Genomic DNA, 22269 nt, shown 5'->3' on the forward strand with positions numbered 1-22269 from the left:
ACACTATTTAAGCAGCTTTGCAGTCCTCAAGTTGGCATATGTTCTCCCACTACCCTCATGCCCACATATAATCGAAGACTAAATATTGGCATTCTTTCAGTTTCTTATTTTGTGGCAAAGAGAAGCAAAACAAGAATCCAGTCTCACTAATCAAGAAGGCTACACGATTCAGCATTCATTTAATAGAGATATGCCTTAGGGAGAAATGGCCTTTCTGTGAGAAAACACAACCTTGAAAAAAAATGTCAAATCCTGAAAGTGACTTCGGAGAGTTTACTAAGCCTTTTGGGCAAATGGGTTCTGGGGTGTTAGGTCTACATTTGTTTTAAAGAGCTATAGATGTTCTGAGACTCTCTGATCAATAATAATACTAGGATGCTATGTAGCTGAATTTTAAAGTACAGCACATCTAATCTGTGAATAAAGATGAACGTGTTTGAAAATAAATGGAAGAGATATAGTGAAAACTTACTTCTCTGGTAAGTCTTATCTAATAAATTTCAAATTTCCTTGTAAGAGTCCACATTATTTTTACGTACTGTCAATGGAAATACATTTTTACAGATCTTGCTTTGTCAAATCTAATCTTGTAGTGGTTTCATATCCCTACACCTGAGTTAATGATTTCTCTCAAATAGTACTTGCAACCATTTACGGGTTTGTGGGTCAATCCACATTTGAAAACAGTAAGAAATTTTAAAATTAACTCCCATCAACTCAAAGCGATAGCAAAGCTATGTACTGACATAATGCTTATAAAATGAGATGGCAACTGAAAATTTGTTATTTTTACTGTCTTATTTCTGCTTCTTCAGTTACTTGTTAAGCATTATATTGAGCTGCAAGAAATCAGACTCGTAGAAAGAAATGTAAACATATACATAGTTTAAAGACTTCTTTATTTCCCAATTTTACAGATGTATGACAAGGTCTGGTTACTGAAGCTCATACTTGGACCTGAATGGATTTCAGGAACAGAAGAGCAAAAACACAGATGGATGACGGCTTTCTGGGGAAGGCCCCCAGCTCCAAGTACTGGAAGTCCCGATGTCTTCCATGGTGAACAGGATTATCTTCGGAGGAGACTACCTGAAACCAAACCAGAGGTACAGGATTGAGAAAGGCTTCTTGGGAAATTTCTCATGTGCAATAAAAGGTTGTGTTATGGCAACAGTGTGGTATATGCTTATAGAGCAGAGTGAAATTCTGAAATTGTGCTTGAAATGAGGAAACGTTAGAATAAGTACTGATGTATTGGGTTTTCTCTCTTAGGAGTCCTCAGACATTGGGCCAGAGAAGAGAGTGGCCAGGAGACAGTGGCCAGAGAGGTGAACAGGGAATAGATCAGATCATATTACCAAGAGCTGGGGCTCTAGGCATGGAGGACGTAAACTGCCCCAAATAATATCTTGGAGTTTGATGAATGTTTCCAGGGGCCGAGCTGAGTGCCAAAGTTGTATGTCAGAATTTCACGATTCTGCACACACTGCCTATTTGTCTCTCGATTCTGTGGCTTTTTAAGCTCCTTAGTGAGAAGCAGTATTGCTAGAAACAAATTATTTTAAGTTTTATCTTGGAAGCCCCAAGTCACATTTCTCCCTTTCTTTGATGACTATCTGACTATTTTCAAAGAAGTTAAATTTGATCCAAGTTTAGGAGGTAGAAAAAAGATAAAGTAAGAGAAATGCAGCATTTCACCCAGAAGCGACACATCAGTAAGTTTTTTGGCATCAGAAACACAATACCTAATTCAGGAAATGTTGTTTATTCAACAATCATTTTTGAACGTTTCCTACATGCCAGTACTTTGGTAGGTATTAGATAGAGCTATGAAGATGAGTAGGACATGTTTCTGCCCACAAGAAACTTACATCCTAATGGAGGAATACAGACAAATAAGCAAAAAATGACAGCACAGTATGTTCCACTCTCTGATGGAAATCGTATTTGCCGGAGGTACTCTGGGAAGGGAGGTATACCTAACCGACATCAGGGACAATGGGGGAGGGTCAGAAAATATTTTCAGAATAGTGGCTGAGACAAGTTTAAATATCAAATACATGTGCTTGTGACTGTGTACAGGGCTATCTGTTGAGTTGTGACAGTAATATACCAGTGCTATCAAAGATGAGTTAGTTTTGACCCTTGACTGTCAAACTGGGGAATTTTTATCTGATAGAAATAAGAGATCATCTAAGATTTTAAGCTAGGACCAACAATATGGCAGAAATGCTTCTAAGGCTTTCTGTCAGTAGGGCAATCAGGTGAAAAGAGATTGGAGGCAGGGAGGTAATAGATGTTGTCAACAACTTAAGTGTGAGGTCATGGAGATCCTGAATCTAGGATGGTGGTTATAGGGAAAACACAAATTGTCAGAATGTGAGTCAGGATCTGAGTTTGTCTCAAATGTTTTTTCTTTTTCTTTTCTTTTCTTCTTCTTTTTTTTTTCTTCTCCCTGTCAGGAGGAAGTCATTTGATTGAAAACAGAGGAGGGAAGAAAGCCATAAATCAATCAACAAAGGCAGAGGGCACTCAACTGATTACTGGTTCAAAGATTATGAAACTCTTGTGAGATGTAAACACAGGTTCTGAAAGAGAAATGAAAATAGATGTAAACAGGGAAGAAGGTAAAAGTTGGCTCCAAGATGAAGGTATTAGTGTCCATTTGCATGCCCACTTATTCCTTTAGCAGGGCTGCGGTGGTTTTTTAGCATTATGAAATGTTCTAAAAGAAAACAGGAATGCCTGTGTTTCTGAAAAGATTGGCCAAATAATGTGATATGGCCAATACAAATTTGTGAATTAAAATAAATTTTACTATACCTAGCAATGGATAAATATTATTTTAATACCAAAATGATTTTTGGAAAAGATTGTGTTATGTGACACTTGGGTTAGTCTTAGCATGAGCATTAAGCCCCACTTAAAATAATTTATCATGATAAATAGACTGGAGAAAAGGAGGAAGAAGAAATTTAAGGAGAACTTATGCTATTCCAGACATTGTGCTAGGTGCTTTATTAGAACAAAAAAACTTCTTGAATTTGAATGTGTACATGTCCTATTTTATCATTTTACTTGAGAAGTTTAATGGAATGACATTGAGTTCATCCTAATAAATAAGGTTGTAGCAATAAACAATTCTGAAAAAAATAATTTAGAGTCAAAAAGTAAACGTTCATATAAATTTAAAAACAGTTAAAAACAATGTGAATGGCATATTCTTGATTATACGTAATTCGTACCTTTGTTTCTATGTAATTACAGTTGTTGGTGTGTGTGCTCTAGGTTCAGTCCCCATGAGGATGGCAACTTTTGATCTTCCTGTTGGTAGAAGCTACTTTTTGACAGGGCCATTTTTCTCAGGGATTGATCACCTCAAATTCATCACTGCCACAAGAAAATTAATAAGTCAGATATTTTTCGGATCTCAGTTTGCAGTAATCATCTCCAAATGTGACAGGCAGGGTGCACTTGCCCAAATGTAAGTCAAAAACAATATTCTTTTTCTTTAAACATTCTAATTTATCTGAGTTATGTTTTTTGAAGTATTCATGATTTGACATTAAAAAAAAGAAAAAAAGGACTGAGTAAAAGCTTACTTAGAACAAAATAAATTACCCTTTGATATCCAGTGCGGCAAACCAGTATTTGAGAAAAACAGAACTTCACAAAAGCTTAATATATTCAGTATTTGACAAATTGTGACCCATTTACCGAAGCAGAAAATGCACCACAGGTTTTTCAGTGTTTCCTTTTTTTCCCTTCTAAAAGCAGATAAATCATATTTACAAGCCAAAGAAAAGGAATGCATCTAGACTTATTTAGGGAAAAATTGGGAGAGAAACGGTGTGGGGAGAGGGGGGACAAATACAGTAATTTTGACTCAGAATGATACTCCCAAAATAAAATGTGGTGGGCTTTAAAAGATTTCCTAGGAATGTCAAAATGTGGAAAATATTTGATGAATTTACATAAAAGAAACTAGTAGATCCCTTTAAGCCTTTTAGAGACTGTGAAGACACTGACGAGTTTATAAAAGTCACATGTTCACGTTGCCGTTTTTCATAGGAAACTTCTCATTTTTTTGTCAGGATTTTAAATATGCTGGAAAAAGAATAAACAACATTACAATACAAACCCTTACCCTGACTTATATATTCTCCTAAGTGCTCATCTCTGTGGTCGTACTTTTTACATTTTCTGTGTGTCCCAGTTTATGATTGTCTCTTCTACTAGACTGTCAACTCCTTGAGAATGGGGAGCTGTCCTATACACCCCCACGTGCCCAGTCCCTGGTACTGCACTTAACACGTAGATGGATCAACAAATGCTTGCCGAATGTGAGAAAATGAGAGGGGGAAAAACCTGATCATTTGGGCAATTCTTTATGAAAAGAGTATATATTACTGTATAGATTGAGATATTTTTATATTAATCAAGTATTTAAAATTGCCGATTTGATCACTGATCATGTTTGAATATCTTATACTTCCGAAAAGAAGTTACCTAATAGAAAACTCATTTACACCACTTCAACAGTTCTATAAAATACCAAAGAGCAAGTGATTGTAATTAATATTACTTTAAACATTCCAAGTGGTGAATATTATGTGAATAAGGTAGAAGGAGAATGTCTGAGAGATTTCACTTCTCAGCCACATTTTTAGATTTCTTGGATCTTTTAGATTTTTTAGATCCACGCTTTAAGCCAAAGTCAGAAATGGGACTAAAATTTAGTTTTCTGACAATCTAGGTGTCTTGTCTTTTATTTAGTTAGATATAAATTTTAAAGTATATAGAGGGATTAAAAAGGCTTTCAAATATGTTCCTTTATTCATTAACAATCATTCCAAATGGCCTGATAGAACAGATCAGATGTAGCTAGAATGAGTTGTGTCCACAATGCTGCAGGTCAAATTAAGAAAAAAGAAAAAATTGAAGATAGCTTTTGGGACCCTTGAAAACCACTTCCGGTCTACAGCCATAAGGAGAGAAATGATCAATAATCGTGGATATTCGGTTCATTCATTTCTTTTAATGAACAGACCTCACAACTCACTAGAGACATTCTTGCAGGACTTCAATTCTCTGGTGACCGACAGAAATAGAGCCTTTGAGAAAACCTGGAGGAAGCTGCACTGCTCCCCACCGTCTTTCCTCCCCCTCTTCTTTACAACCAGGTGCTGTTTAACTCAGAAGAGTATGTCATCTCGGTACAGACTGAGAAGCAGTTGATCAGCAACTATCAGCAAAATTCTCCCCGTGATTCTTAATGCAATTTATTTTAGGCAAACATCCCGAAACGGTGGATTTGTTTCAAATATGTAAAGTCTAGCAAATGTAGGAATAAAGGCCTCAAGAAGAAATGGGCACTGAGTTGGCTGAATCATTTCATTAATATTCAATAGGACCATTTCCATGTCTAGTCACTGCCCTAGTTCAAGTAAGTATTAATCTGTCTCTAATAAAGTGCCATTAATACTGTGGATACTTATAAACTGCTTTTGATAAATGAACATCTGGATTACTGCAGCAGCCTCTTAACTTGTGTCACTTATTCATGTTTCTTCTAGTTATTATCTATTTTATATCTAACTGCTAGGAACAAAAAAAACCCTGTCTTGAATTTCCAGCAATATTTAATTCCTTGCTTATGCAGCTAGACTTTGCTAATTTAACAAAATAAATAATAATAAAAAAAACTTATTGTGCCTGAGATTAAACGTTGCCTACCAATTTCCCTAGATTTTCATTGCTTCTTATTGAGTTAATCTCCTATCACTTCACTGCACCTATATTTTTCAAAGAACACATTTTTTTGGGGTGGGGAGTATCTACCAAAAATTTAAATTTGGAATATCATAATCTCAAAAAATGTAAGAATTTCTAAAATAAATACACTAGCCTGTTGGCAAACAAAGGATAGAAGGTCTTTGTGATTTCAGAAAATGCCCCTTAGATCTAAGTCAGAGGTGACTTGGGCAAGAATGGAAGAAGGTGTGGGGATAAAAGGAAGGGAAGTGGTGACTCACGGGGACTTTCTCTTCAACAGTTGCTTTCTCTTCTCCCTCCTTTTAATACCATATAACCTGTGCGGAGAGCTTTTAACGTTCAAAGGGTTAGTGAATCTTTTCAGAACAAACGAACAGTGTAGTTACTAATCAAGAGTAAATTTACTAAGCATACATACAATTCTGTAGCTGGGGTTTTTAGAGGTTTCAGTATTAGAGTTACATATCACATGAAATTATGTCCTGTCCTAATGAGGATAAACTTAGATCAAAACTCTCAAAAGGCATGAGAGAGATGGGGAGAGTTTGAAAAGTCTGCTTGCATGGTGAGAACCTTCATGCGAGGCCTGGAGTTTAAATTGAATGCTTTTCTTCAACAAGACTATTTAAACTATTCCTAGGTTCTATGTCATTGGAAAGTTGCTTTTGAGAATTATACCACCTTTGATTTCCCAGCTTTGCAAAATCAGTTACAATTTTCCACTTCATATCTGCCAATCAGCTCTATTAATAAGTGTCAACTCTCTTATGAGAAAACAATTGAAACAAAAAAGTAGAAGCACGTTGTAGAGTTTACTTCTTCACTTATTTCTTCACTTGTTTTTCCTCTCATCATCCCATGCATCTCTCATAAATATTCATAAATATTCTTAACAGAATCCCTAAACTAACTAGACTTTCTCGTTTGCACCAGAAATTCATTCAACTATGCAATTTTCCCTCTTCCCTCCAGTTCAAGCCGTTGTTTCTCAGTCTAGTTGTTGGCGCATGCTGTATGGTATTAGGGGTGAGGCTGGCTGCCGCCCAGTGGCAGCCCAGGGTAGCACGCAGCAGCACAAGACCGGCTGCCGGCCACTCTGGTGCCGGCCACTCTGGGCAGCACACAGCAGCCCGCGGCAACACACAGTAGCACAATGATGGCTGCGGCCACACAGGTTGCCGGCCACTCATGGCTAGCACATGGTAGCACACAGCAGCCGCTCAGCTGCATTCCGCAGCGACACACACTGGCTGCTGGCCACTCATGGCAGCACACGGTAGCTCACAGCACCCCGCGGCAGCGCGCAGCTCACTGGCCCTGTGGGAATCGAACCGGCGACCTCAGAAGTAGGAGCACGGAGCTCCAACCACTTGAGCCACCGGCCAGCCCGGATACTTGGGGCTTTTTTTTTTTAACTTTTGGGCCCTTTTTTTTATCAACTTTCATCAGGAAAGAACAAGTAGGAAATGAGTACTTAGGGCGCATATTTAAATGTGCAACCTCTGTTGTCTTTATATCCCCTACTGTCATGAATCTAATGATAAAATAGGATCACTGAGAAATGATTGCGAAAGCATTCTGTAAATGGTAAATTATTATGGAAATACGTTTACTGAGAGCAACAAGAATAAGTTGGTGCAAGCAGGAATCGAACCAGCAACCTCGGCATTAGGAGAACAACACACCAACCACCTGAGCCACCGGCCAGCCCGGATACTTGGGCCCTTTTTTTTTAAACTTTTGGCCCTTTTTTTTTCCAACTTTTATCAGGAAAGAACAAGTAGGAAATGAATACTTAGGGCGCATATTTAAATGTGCAACCTCTGTTGTCTTTATGTCTCCTATTGTCACGAATCTAATGATAAAATAGGATCACTGAGAAATGATTGTGAAAGCATTCTGTAAATGGTAAATTATTATGGAAATATATTTACTGAGAGCAACAATAATAAGTTGGTGCAAACAGGAATTGAACCAGCAACCTCGGCATTAGGAAAACAACGCACCAACCACCTGAGCCACTGGCCAGCCCAGATACTGGGACCCTTTTTTTTTTAACTTTTGGCCTTTTTTTCCCCTTAACTTTTATCAAGAAAAAACAAGTAGAAAATGAGTACATAACGTGCATATTTAAATGCGCAACCTCTGTTGTCTTTATGTCCTCTACTGTTAATGAATCTAATGATAAAATAGGATCACTGAGAAATGATTGTGAAAGCATTCAGTAAATGGTAAATCATTATGGAAATATATTTACTGAGAGTAACAATAATAAGTCGGCATAAACGGGATACGAACCAGCAGCTGCAGCATTAGGAGCACAGAGCTCCAACCACTTGAGCCACTGGCCAGCCCAGATACTTGTACCCTTTTTTTTTAACTTTTGGCCCTTTTTTTTCCAACTGTTATCAGGAAAGAACAAGTAGAAAATGAGTACTTAGGGCGCGTATTTAAATGTGCAACCTCTGTTATCTTTATATCCCCTACTGTTACGAATCTAATGATAAAATAAGATCACTGAGAAATGATTGTGAAAGCATTCTGTAAATGGTAAATTATTATGGAAATATGTTTACTGAGAGCAACAATACTAAACTGGTATGTGGGATTTTTATACTTAGGTCTATAATTTTTGTTGTTTATATGTCAAAGGCGGGACCACCTCACTCAGTATTTTCACAGCTTTTCCTAAGTCAGTAAAACATAATGTTTATGTAAGTTAATATGTAATTATCTACAGTTATATATAATCATAGATAATTACATAACATAAATACAGAATTCTAAAACATTCATTAACCATTTCCCCTCAGCCATAGAAATTAATTCAGTTCAGTTATTAGGTGTAACACACAAGTTATTTAAAAAGGCAATTGTAAGACACACTTACTACACTTTTAAATCTTGAAATCAGGGTACTTCTCATAATATCCAAAAACTTGCTGACTATCTTTTATACTGTAAAGCTTTCATTAATAATGTCTTACAACCAATTTTGTTTCATAGTTAAGGAAGTAGAGAATATTGTACCACCACATATCAGAAACTTTTTGTGGATATAAATTTATACTACAATATTAGCCTCCATGATATTTAATGAATTCCATTTATTTTTTTACTATGAAGTATTTATGAATGATTATTCTACCTTAGTCATTATATGCTCTGACGTAGAGGTCACAGACTTCTCTAGTATTAGTTTTTGTTTTCGAAGGACAAATTGTGAAAGATGAATATGTATCTTATTAAAAAATATATATGCAAGAGATGCTCTAACACATTCATGCCGTTCTTGGACCAGCCTTTGTCCCTTAAATGAAACTCAAAAGATAACAGCGCTGAAACACAAAACGGGTTCTAGTTAAGAATAGAGAATTGCCTCAGAGGTGACTCAGATTTGGATCTTACATATAACTTGACCTAAATGCCATTTTTTCTTCATTTTAAATTTCTTGAAAGAAAGCAAAACCAAATTAGTATAATATTAAAAGATATACTTTAAAATGACCCTCAGTATTATGCCATCATGAACCAGCTGCCTTTCCAATTACTTGAAATATTTTCACATTATTCCATTATCTCTACATATGGTTCCTACGGTACAATATGTGAGCCCGATGTCCCACAGTCTCTGTTCAGGGTGAGAGTGGAATCTAACTTCAGACTGAGAAAGAGGACTGGATAGTAGGAAAGCAAAAGGTGTCCTCATGTTCCCCAGCCATTTGAAAACTTCTATCACCACTTTATCAGCGCTACCCTTTTCTATACCCATTTTAATATAGTAGATTGCATAATTTATCATTTGTTCAGTCACTCATTCAGAAAATCTTTATCTAGCAACCTGCATCAGGTGCTGTGGTGGAGTTCTGGAATTTAGAGATGAACACATCTTCTGTCTTCAAAGACAGCCTCATGTGGAGGCAGACAACAACCAGATACTTCCAGAAATGTGTGGTAGAACAGTAATACAGAAATGTCCATAGAAGCAGAAAAAAGGGCACTCATTATGACACAGCTTGGCTTAGCCTGGGGGAGACAGGATTTTGTCCTAGAGGAGCCAGTCAAGTTGTTACATGTGCATGTTTCCCTCTTCACCAGAGATCACATTTTGAAACTTCAGATTGAGTCCTGGGCCCTCTTGCCTGATTGCTATACACTCCTCCTGGAATGTTATCATTCATTCTCATGGCCTTAATGCCATCTCTATGCTAATTATTTCGGTTCAGACATCTGAGGGCAGATTTTTCCTTTGAGCTTCTGCAAAGGGTTCAAGGGATTTTGTGGCTGAGCAAGGAAAAAGATTTGACCACAAGGTGGCAGTAGCGTACACAGACTTTATAGGGAGCAGCTGAGACAGATTGGGGAGATCCCTCACAGGAGTCTGTTTAGAGACAAAGGCTCATGGCTGCTACTCAGAAGCCTAGGAGGAGGAGGGAATTTCTGCGAGAGACGGGAATTGGAAAGGGGGCTTCTGTGTATAGGCAATGTTGTGCACATGCGTGGCAAGCAGCCTCTGGGTCAGAGAGCTCAGAAGGGCAGCAGTGGCTGGGGGTCTTCATGGCCCAGGGTTTATCTATTGCTAGCAGATGTGAGGGGAGATTTCGTGGAGGTATAAAAAACAGGCAGGCTCTAAACGGCTAAAAAAAAAAAAAAAAAAAAAACCTGCTAATTTGGCCTATTTTAAACATAAATGGATGTGTAAAAATTTGATTTTGTTTTTGGCAGGCTTTTGAGCTAATGGGCCTGCAGTGAAAAAATAAAAGATCTAGAGACCAATACACAAGGCCATCTTTGGCTCACTTGTGTAACAGCTTCACATCAGTATAACCAAATGCTTATGTAACATCTCCATTGGGGTGTCACATACATGTCATGAAATTAACCCGATTGAGACAGAACTCGTGGTGCTTCTCCAGGTTTTCCTTCATGGTAAATGAACTATCATTTAGTATTTGGGGCAGAAACTTAAGAGTCACACATAATCCCTCCCTTTCCAATCTAATCCATCATCACATTGTGTCATTTCTACCTCCTAAGCACCTCTCGTATCTAGTTTTCCACAACCCCATGGCCAACACTGAAGTCTAAGCTACAAATCTCTCTCACCTGGATTCCTTTAATGCAGTCTGCTAGGTTGTCTTCTTATTTTACTCATATCCTCTTTCTCTAAATTCCCCATACGGCAACCAAGGTTATCTTTTGAAACATATTATACATCATGCTCATGCTCCCCCTTGTTTAAATACCTTTTAACAGTGTCCGGCTCCACATGGAGAATCCCCAAGTCAGAAAACCCTGCGTGATCTGACCTGTCCCTGCCCTCCACCTTCTTCTCATGCCATCCCCCCCCCCAGTGACCAATCACAGACCCAGTGCCCTGTGTATGTTCTCTGCCACACCGCGACCTCGACTTCTGCACTGCTGTCCGTTCTGCTCGAACGTACAGCAGAGCTCTCAGCAATCTGAGTGACCACTTCCTTCCTTCCTTTAGGTGTTGCTTAAATGTCTCTTCCTCAGAGAGGTCTTCTGTCATTGGCCTAACACAGCCCTCTCCCTCCCTGCCATCCATTCTTCTTCTTCTGCCTCAAGCGCTCCATTTATTGCTGGCATAATAATGATCTCAACTCGTAATTGACATACTATGTTTTTGTGTATTGCTGCAAACCCTCTCTAGACCGTAGGTTTTAGGAAATGAGAGACTTTGTCTTATTCACTGCCTTTTTTTGTTTTATTGCTTTTTGTTGTTGTTGTTAACCTAGCGCCTAATATAATGCCTGGCACATGACAGAAAGTAAATAAACATTTGTCAAATGAAATACATAAATATATTTATAAAGAACAAATAAGCAGGGAGGGGTGCAGTTAGGTGGGAAGGTTGTTTTTTCTTTCTTTTTTTTAAGGGCTAAAGATGCTATTGTGTTTCGTATGGAAAATGTAATGCCTTTCTTGATGAAATAAAGGAATTCAGGCAGCTCTGGGGAATATGAATAGCTTTTGAATGAACAGGTTTGACAGTCATTCAATTGAATTCCTTATAATTCCTTAACAAGGCTGGGGTTATTAAGAAGTAGATTGTGTCAGCTGTTCTCTAAATCTTTTAGACCATGGGAGATGAAATAAGAGTAATCATTATCATCAGGTATTTAAAAGGTGTATGGAATAACATTTTGTGTCAGGAGTAAGGATTAAAGAAAAAACTTTATCAACAGGACATAAAATCTTAGAATTCTGACCATCTTCCATGTGTTTTTACATTTATAATGCATCTACACCTATATTTCCTTTTTCATACTTATGTGTGCATTCTCTCTCTGTAGAATGTGAATTTAATCATTCTGTATTGAAGTAAACCTGCTTTAATTCGGTGATAGCAGCAAAACTGGTAATACAAGAATAAAAATATGATTATTGAACATTTACTAGGTGTTTATTATGTGCCAGGCATGATTCTAAGGGCTTTACATGTTCTAACTTATTTGATCCCATAAGAAGCCTTAGGAGTCAGGTACTCGTATTGTCTCCACTTTACCAATGTTGCCTACAATCTCACAGTTAGAAAGCAGTGGAGCCGGGAGATAAAACCAGGCAGTCCAGCTCACAGTCATTTGCCGACCACTGCTCTCTATCGCATACTCCTAATTACATCCCACTCTTTCTTTTTAGTAATCAGAGTTTTTATGTAAGCTAAAGGAGTGCATATGCTATGGATATCTTCTAAAGAGAGCAGGATTGTGCTCATAGAGAGGAAACAGAAGGTTGAAACAGCAAATGTAGGGATGTCCAATTTGTTTTTTGGAAATCAATAACTTTTTGCTAATGTACCTGTAGATTTTATTAGTGGGTAGCACCAACAGTGGACAGCAGAGACTTTCTTGTCTTCCTCTTTCCCCTCTCCAGGTGAAAACAGAGAAGTCTGTGAGCCCCTTTCTGGGAGGAGCCAGACTACAAATCTGTGAAACTTTGGATTAGAGAGAACATTGACTCCTTTCTTTTTCTATGCTTCTACTTCTCTCCTCCTTTCACTTTTTCACTGTAATACTTAGGATGACATGACTAAGATTGGAAAGAATTCTTTGTTCTTGCAGCTTCATGCATTCAGATATTATTTATTCAACAAATATTTCTGAGTACCTACGATGTGCCAGGCTCTGTGTTAGGCTTGGGCGTTACGTGGTAAAGCAAGCTGTGGTAAAGAAAATCTGTGGATGGAAAGAGAAAATGAAAACCTAAAACACGCACATATGTACGCTCATACATGGTGATTTTTGCATATATTGCTTACATATATACATACGTATACTTTATATCTACTATATATTTTATATATTTGTATACATTTAACTTCTTTATTCATGTCCTTAGTCTACCTATATTTTATATGTCGAGGTCAGAAACAATTAAGTTTCTGAACTTGTTGCAATGATGTTGCTAACCTTTTTTGATATCAGAGGGATTATTTGTTATGAATTTGTACCAACTGGACAGTTAACCAAGTTTACTATATGGAAGTGTTGAAAAAGCTGCGTGAAAAAGTTAGACAACTTGAACTTTTCGCCAATAATTCATGGCTCTTGCATCACGACAATGCACCAGCTCACACGGCACTGTCTGTGAGGGAGTATTTAGCCAATAAACAAATAACTGTATTGGAACACCCTCCCTGCTGACCTGATCTGTCATCAATGACTTCTTTCTTTACCCGAAGACAAAGGAAATATCGAAAGATATTTGGATGAAATTCAGGACATCAAGGGTAATATGACAACAGCTCTGATGGCCATTCCAAAAAAAAGAGTGCCAAAATTGCTTTGAAGTGTGGACTAGGCACTGGTGTCAGTGCACAGCTTCCCAAGGAGAGTACTTCGAAGGTGACCGTCGTGATATTCAGCAGTGGGGTATGAAGCACTTTTTCTAAGATGAATTTGCAAACTTAATTGTCCGACTTTGTAGTTACGAATTATCCTAGAAGGAAATGAACAGGTTCAGTGACAGAGAACCAATTATCAAGTGAGTCCCTCAGGGGAGGTAGCTTAGGGATATTCCTGGCCCTAAAGAAAAGTTCCAAAGGTGTCTTGAAGTTGCTGTGCTACCCAGCCCAGCCCACAGATGCCCTGGTGTGAAATAAAGGAACCACCCAGAGGAACCAAATGCCCAGGGTTCCAGCTGCAGAGTAATGTGTTCATTTGACAAGGAACTAAAAATACTAGCACAGATATTGGTAAAATCTAGAAGATATTTAGTTCACAAGCCTACGTTTTGAACATGCTATGAGGAGATAGAAAAAGTACCTCTGACTACAAAGCTCTGAATCTAATTGGGTAGAATAAACAGATGTGTGAGAAATGACACCAGAGGCAGTGGACCAAAATGTGCAAAAGGAGCCGTCCTAAATGAGAGAAACAGAGCACGGTTGAGCTCATCCTTTTCAAGGGAAATGAATTACAGACATGGCATTTACTTAATTGATGGTGCAGGCAGTGGGAATATATTTAGATGGACACTGAAATTTACGAAGACAAACACAGAAAGAGGATGCAGCTACTAGTGAAGGACAACACAAACAAGGTAAAGAACTGAGAAGCTCTGTCCTAAACTTGCTAAAGTGCCATGGTTCCTCTGTGTGCCTATTTCCCTATGTATCAATGTTGTTCAACAAAACATAAGCACTTATATGTACGGGGCACAAACACTAGGCATTTGTGAAACAACCAGAGTCTGCTACATGTTTGTTACTAAAATATTCCTTGTTCCAAAAAATGAAACCAAACTAATAACCTTTCATTTCATGATCCTAATACTAATTTTTGTCCAGCATGAGAGGTGTTGGAATTTTCAGAGTGCTGTTCAGAATCAGTTCAAAGTATATATTTTGAATGATTCCTAAGTGCCAAGGAAGTTACGGAGCACTGCGCTGCAAAGATGCAACCCAGTCCTTTCCTTTTGGGGCTCCAAGACTAACGTGAGACAAAGAAACAGAGTATTTCATATGATGCAGTATGGAGACACGAACAGGACAAGCGGAGTCGCTCAGACAATGAGTAGGAAAGTTCAGAGAACATTTCTGGAAAGACGGTTATTTGAGAATTCACAACAGAACAAAACAAAATCGTAGGAAAACAATCATTTCAGGAAGGAGAAGCAGCATGGGCAATGCAATAGGATGGGGTGTGCTGAAAAAGGTGAACAGTCTTAATACTTTTAGAAACTGCATTTGTCATGAGAGGTGGCATGCGGGGTGGGGTCTCAGCTCCCGCTCCCCACATAAGAACACCGGACGTGGTGAGGCCAAAAAGGAACTCCCATGGAGCCATATATAGGGGAGTCACACCACTATAGTCTTGCTGGCGGCTGGGTTGGAGACACAGGAAGCAAAAGCCACATGATCTGCAACCTGCTGTCTGCTACTCTGCTAACCAACCCACCTCATTTGCTAGCTGCAATCCGCCCAGCTAACTGCAATCCGCTCTTGCTAGCTCAACCACCCATTTTCTGCTAGCCTAGCCATGGCAGTTATATTAGTGCCCAGTGGCTCACTGGTTACAGCTGACAGCCAACTAGCCACAGCTGATGGCCATCCAGTCACAGTTGATGGCCATTTACGACCTGAGTGAGCACCTTTCCATGTGAGGCCGAGAGCCTGGAAACTGCACTCGTGGCTCTGTCCCCACAGCATTAATGTACGTTTCAATGTTCAAATTTCAAAATAATTTTAACAAAAACACGGGTGTACAACCCTACTTTGATACTTTTGGATTAAGAATATATCTCTAGAACTATTATCAATGCCCTAAAACCATTTTAAAATTGGTTGTTTCCAAATTTCCTTCCTTGGAAAGAAAGCAGCAGTGACAGCATATTAGAGTGGTTAACAGCTCACAGATCCATATTTCAATCCTACCAGTCATATATGTGGAAATAATCTGGGGACCTTATCATCCTTTCTGACTTTTTAGGAAAGTTACTAACAACCAGCTGTAAATCAGCTCCCTGCAGTGAATTTGAGGGGTGTGGCCTGAAGAAGGGGGACAGCTAGGCTAACAAGTGTAATGGCTGAGTGTCTTGTGACCCTGCTGTTAACAGAGACTAAGAAAAATAACTTTTCTCTGCCTCCATCTTAGGACCATGGCACAGGAGCAGGCTCAAGGTAGAATCTTCATTTAACTGCAAAGGGAAGAGCGATAGCAGGAGTTCACGCTCCAGAAGGTCCTCTGAGCTCTTTGGGGTGAATACAGAGTAAGTGCACTTCCAACAGTGTTACTTGCCTAAGAATTCAGTAGCCTGTGTTAGACCTTGGGACAGTCAGGGTCCAATCAAGGAAAGCAGGATTCACTTGGAAAATTTAAGTGGAGGACTGTCACACAGGGGCTTGATTAAAGCACAAAACAGGTGATGAAAGAGACAGACGAAGCCAATTAGGGAAAAGTGAGGCAGCCCGATTTAGCAACAGAAGCAAGTCACAACCAACCCCAGGCTGGAAGGATGCAAGGACCAGGAGGAGCTAGTGTAACACAGGAGCCTTGGGTTCTTTGGTGAGAACTGGCGCTGTGGTCGGCTTCCGCGGTGGGAGGTGGAGCATGGAAGAGACAAAGCTGCTGCCTGAGAAGGTGCAGGAGGCAAAGGGAGTGTCAGGAGAAGTGCCCCGACCCCTCTCTTCTCCCCAACCTCAAGTCTTCTGCCATTGCCCCACCTCCAAGCTCCCACTGGCAGAAGTCAGCTGCGAGAGCTCAGGGAAAGGAAGCCTCAGGGTCAGATCTCCCTCCCTGCCATGGAGCCGGAGGAAGTACCAGGAATGGATCCAAGAGCAAACTGACCCAAGACCCAACTGTGAGAGTTAAGGTACAGAATTCACAGGGCTACCCTGCTCGAAAAAGGAGGCCTGCACTTTAAAGTCTGAGTTCTTAGAAGGTTTGAGTGTAAGAAAAATATCTTCAAAACATGTTTCCCCTCTTTGTCTGCTTTGCTTGGCCAGTTCATCCTAAAATGGGAACATCTGCATGCACAGCCCCCAAATTAGTTTTAGTTTGGCTAGAAACACTCATCAGAAGACAAACTGATTTTTTTCTCTCTAAAATAAATTGCATTTTAATATCCTATTTTGTAAAATTTAGGCAACATGAAAGATTTTCTGTTGTGCTTTCTAGAAATCAGAAAATCCTTGAATTGTCAAACAAAGGCTTATTTTGTTTGACTAAGTGGCATCTTAGTAACTCTAAATTACCATGCTGCTCTGACACTGAGATGTGGGGTTTGTTTTGAGTCTTTGTACATTAGTGACCTGCGGTATTTTGATAAACGCCATTGCCTAAAACTATTCAGTAGGAGGTTTGGGCACCATCTATGTTTGTTTCTGTAGGAGCAGTAACTGCCTAGAGAAAAATGTGGTCCTCATTTGAGAGATGCAGTATAAACAAAATTCAAGATGATGACTTTAATATAATTATTCCACTTTTCAATTACATAGTGCTTTATGCATTTCAAAGTGATCTGATCTGCTCTCATTTATTCTTCATAGAACCTGTGGAAGTTGGGGATGGGCTTCTGAACGATATAAAAGCTCAACAAGGAAAACAACACTGAAATTAGGCCGTCTTTTAGAAGACTGTAGAAAACAATCTAGTCTCGTCTTTTGTTGATATTGATAGAAAATACTTATTGAGCACCTTCTCTGTGCCAGGCATTTTAAAAGTATATCACACACATGAACTCATTTAATCGTCAGAACGAGTCTATGAAGTAGGTATTATTACGTCCTCATTTTGAGGATAGGGAGATTAAGTCACAGGGAGGTTAACTTACAGCTAATGAAAGATATGAGTGTATCAGTAACAAAATACAGTCTCTCTTAGGCAGTGTTTTCTTTAAATATTTACCCAGAAAGCAACAATCTTAGTCCCAGAGACATAATCACAGAGACACGGGATCTCTTCTCCGACAATGCGCATGTAACTCAGTGGCGTGCTGGTAAACTCACTGGCTCTGCAAACGAAAGAGAAAAAAGCCCTGATTATCGCCCCAAATTCACATACCGGAATCCTAATGCCCGGTGTGATGAGTTAGAAGCTGGGGGTGATTAGGCCTTGAATGGTGCCCTCTTGTATGTGATTAGAGTGTTTATAAAAGAGATCCCACGGGGCTCCCGAGCCACGTCCACCATGTGAGCATAGAAGGAGATGTCTTTGACCTGGAAGAAGGCCCTCGGTTGACCATACAGGCAACCTGAGCTCAAACTTCCAGCCTCCAGAACCATGAGAACTAAATTTCTGTTGTTTCTAAGTCACCCAGCCTGTGGTATTTGCTTTAACAGCTTAAATAGACTAAGATAAAGCCTTGGTCAATTTCCGTGGTACAAACAGCCCCACCAGCATCCACTAGAAGCTACCAAAGTGAAGTCACCCAATGCCTAGTTGAGAAGAATTGAGCATATTCAGATCTCATGAGCCTGTGGCTCCAGCACACCGCTGGCTGAGGAAAACTGCTGTTGTGCTCAAGGTGACATGTACACCATGGAGGTAATGATCCACTCTTGAAATTGTCTTAAAACATGAAGTCATTTTATTTTCAGCTGTTTATAAAACTCAGTGTGAATTAAAACTATTTTAGATATGTTCATGTTCAATCACTGCATATTAAGAATAATGTAGTCATATTTATTTTCGGGATGTGTTTCACTGATGATAATCAGGCTTGTCTGGAATGAGGTCATCACACAGCAGCTGGAGAGGGGAGAAGGGGGGCTGAAAAAGTACAACCACTCATGATAGCCAATAGATAAATGCGTTGAGTCAGATACCAGCCACTTTCAAAACCATAGTTCCTTAGGCTATTTTGCAGCCAGTAGAGTTACTAAGATGCCACTTAGCAACTTGGAAGTTTTGGGGTTTGATCCAAATCAGAATTTCCTGTGTCTCTTACAGAATATCGTCACCTCCAGAGTTCATTCATTAGGCGTTTAGGGAGGTGTGGGGACAGAGCCCCAAAAAGCAGTTTCCAGGCTCTGGGCCTCACATAGAAAGGTGCTGGCTCAGGTAGTAAATGGCCGTCGACTGTGATCAAATGGCCATCAGCTGTGGCTAGTTGGCCATCAGCTATAACCAGTGAGCCATTGGGCACTAATATAACTGCCGTGGCTATGCTAGCAGAAAAAGGGGGAGCTAGCAAGAAGATGGTGGCTGAGTCTGCAAGAGGCGCAGTGAGGGTTAAGAATTGTGTTGCTCCTGGTTCCTGTGTCTCCAACCCAGCCACCAGCGGGAGTATAGTGGTGTGACTCCCCTACCTATGGCTCCGTGGGTGTTCCTTTTGGGCCTCACCATGTCCTGCGTTCTTGTGTGGGGAGTGGGACCAGAGACACCCCAGGCCACCCCGCACGACAGGAGGAGTGCCCATTTATTTACGCCCCCTTAGCGGAGCCATGTCAACTGAACCAGAAACAATGGGGAAAGCAGGACTTCCCCCGGGTGGCACCCAGGCTGAGCTCCCAGGCATTCTGTACTGTTTGCTTCTGTCCAAGCTCCCTCTTCTGGGTCCTACCTGTCCCTTCTCTACTATCAATGGAAGTGACTGTCTTTATTATCAAAGCTGCCTCACCACTAAAAACAGTTTACAAGTACATGTGCACAGGCACACACTATTGTGATGCATTCTGCTTTTTCCTTTCTTCTCCAAAACACATACATCCATGAATAATAAAATTAAAGCTTTCTGTCATTCGCTCACTATACTCTTTTTCTTCCTATTATCCCTCCCCCAGCTCCCCACAACCCCAAAACTGTTTGTTTCCATAAGTATTATAAAATTCCACTGAGGGAATATGAATATCTCCAAACATTTTTTCTACATCAAAAAAAAAAATTGTTAAAGAAGCTTGGCTTGATTGTTTCTGGGGAGAGGTAATGCAAAGATTTTTAGTGATCTTTTTGATAGTTGTGCCTTTAAAAATCTCTTAATAACCCAAAGCAAAACGACAACAACCCCATTCTACAAAAAGGCAAGTCAGCAGATAGAGACTGGGAAAGCTTGTGAAGGCTTTTTCTTCCCACCCACGCAGGTTTGGTGCCTGCGTGCTCCTCCCTCTGAAGAGACTGGTCTGAGAAGAGGGATTTGCCAGCTGTTCTGGACATAAATGAACCTGCGTGGAGAACTCCCTTTGTAACTCCTTTGCCTTTTCCACTTTTTTTCCCCCTTTCCCTTCAGTATTTTTGTAGGGAAAGAAAAGGCCTAAAACCTTACTCTTATAAATTAATGATGTTGAATATATTGCCAGATGATTGGTCCTGGGTCAAGAAACAAACAAACTCAAACCTTCACAGGTAAAAATACTTTTATCTTTCAAACAGAAACCATTGAAATTTGCTCCACAAACAGGTGGAATGAATAAACCAAATAAATCCAAATGTATCAAAGTCAACAACAACAACAATATATATATATATATATACCAATCCCTATGCTAACAATCTAAGAATCAAAATTTGAATAAAACACAGATCCTGCCCTTCGGCAGTTTGCAGTCTTAATTTACTAATCAATGGTTTACTAATCACAATTTACTAATTGTCATTAAATTTATTTCAGATATTAATGTTAATCAATAATATGAAATCTATCAAGCAAGGCTTTAAATATGAGTGGCATGTAGCCATATCATAGATATAATAGAAGGTAATGGAACATTTCCAGGTATTTATCGTTGTAAGTTTTATTATCTATTCCATACCAATCTGATTAGGAATCTGAAACACAGAAAAAACAACTTGAAGGGAAAGATTTAATTTTGAGCTGAAAAAGGAAAAGAAAAAAGAAAGTTCTGTTTCACCTACCTTCTGTCCATAGCTGATATTTCATTCAAATCTCATCTCTTCTATGAAGCTATCCTTTTCAATCCCAGCCTAAATTTACCTCCTCTTTTTTAATCTGCATACTTAACATATTAATACGTTCCACATATATTTTAATCTAGATTGTTATTCAGATGGTTCCATGTTAAGGCTCTGGCTGCATGCCACTTGAAAAAGTTAAAAATCCAGAGACCTGGTGGAAAGAAAAGCAGGTTTATTCAGAATGCCTGCATCTGGGAGGATGGCGGACTCCTGTCCAAAGGCCATCTCTCAGGTCCTAGATCAGTCAGAAGGTTTTATGGGTACACAAGAAGAACGAAGGAAAGGGGGAGTCGGTCAGGCAGGTCCCAGGGCTGACATCGCTCCCTGGTCTGTTTTAAGGTAATGCTTTCTTCGGACTAGGATTTGGCCATCGCGGTCTGGGGCTTTATGGGTCACTGGTAAAAACTGCAAAGGAATCAGGTGTCCAGGCGCCTGAGGAGTAGGAAATTGTTTTTTTCAGGTTAGGATTCTGTTAATTAAATGGATTAGTGAGGTATGGGTAGCTTGAGAAAGGGAACAAAACACAGTCCTTAAGTTAATCAGGAGAGAAAAAGAGAAAACAGCTGAATATCGGGGTGGACCAAGCTGCAAGCTCTCTAGGTCTAACTGCATTGTGGATTCCCGGATTCCCTGAATTTCACCTGTACATCCTCCCCCCCGCCCCTCCCCAGTCAGGTCAATCCCCAGACAGTTTCAGAGAAGCGTGCTATCACTAGCATAGTGCAGTTCAACTTACATTGGTTCAAATCCAAATTCTCTTCTTATTTGGCCTATGGTGAGGAGAAAAGCGAAAGAAAAATATTTTATATATTAGCATGACAGCTAATATAAATAAATATGAGGTAGTAGCTTGGGGCAGGAGGGTTATCACTTTGTGTGAGGGCTGTAAATGTCTAACTAGTACACCTGAAACTAATAAATAATAGTAATAACAGTAATTATTATTATAATAATCAGAGATTTTTAAAAAATGAGGTGTTGGGAAGTCTCTTTGCCCCGGGACTTTTCCTCAGCGTCCAGATTCTATGCCTTATATCCTGATTATCAGTTACTCCCAGAGACATCGAATCTAGTCCTACACAGTCAGAGTTGGAGAGGCCTGCTGAAATAATTTAATTCCACAGTCTTCATTTTTAACCTCTGAACCAATTTAGGGTTTGTAGCTAAAGCAATTTATATGCTGTTGTGGGGTTTAATTGTACTGCCTTACACAGCTGTTTTAAGGTTCAGTGAGAGAACCCAGGGGAACCCATAGACAGTTACTCGCATAACTAGTCATTTAATAAACCATTGCTATTATCATTAAAGTAGTAGTAAAAAAGTCAGCTGACTTTGTATTCAGTTCAGTGCTCTTTTCCTGCCTCTTAAAATGCACAGTCCTTATAAAAATATAGTTAATAACAGCTAGGAACAATAACACATTACTATTGATAATCTTTGCATGCATTAAGTAAGACCAAGTTAATCATACTGACCAGCAAATCGGAAGATAGTGTGTCATCTTCTGGCATATGTTGTTACAGAGTCAGACCTTTGTTAGGAGTCAGATTTGCCCACTATGAGAGTAGGACAATGCTATTTAACTTCTCTCTGTTTTCTCGACTGTAAAATGGGGACA

General features: G+C 39.4%; 1 long non-coding RNA gene across 2 annotated transcripts; it reads right to left on the minus strand.

The window, feature by feature from the left end:
* Positions 1 to 1018: 1018 nt before the first annotated feature.
* Positions 1019 to 22255, minus strand: LOC117015002 (uncharacterized). 2 transcript variants are annotated; one of them, XR_004421662.1, is made up of 5 exons: positions 22127 to 22255; positions 21388 to 21421; positions 17646 to 17751; positions 3246 to 3390; positions 1019 to 1089 (listed from the first exon to the last, which is right to left on the minus strand). It is a non-coding gene; the product is annotated as an uncharacterized LOC117015002 (long non-coding RNA). The 2 variants fall into 2 exon arrangements; XR_004421663.1 differs by lacking the exons at positions 21388 to 21421; positions 22127 to 22255 and adding an exon at positions 20592 to 20720.
* Positions 22256 to 22269: the final 14 nt, after the last annotated feature.

The sequence above is a fragment of the Rhinolophus ferrumequinum genome, chromosome 3 (assembly GCF_004115265.2).
Source record: "Rhinolophus ferrumequinum isolate MPI-CBG mRhiFer1 chromosome 3, mRhiFer1_v1.p, whole genome shotgun sequence".
Lineage (NCBI taxonomy): Eukaryota > Metazoa > Chordata > Mammalia > Chiroptera > Rhinolophidae > Rhinolophus > Rhinolophus ferrumequinum.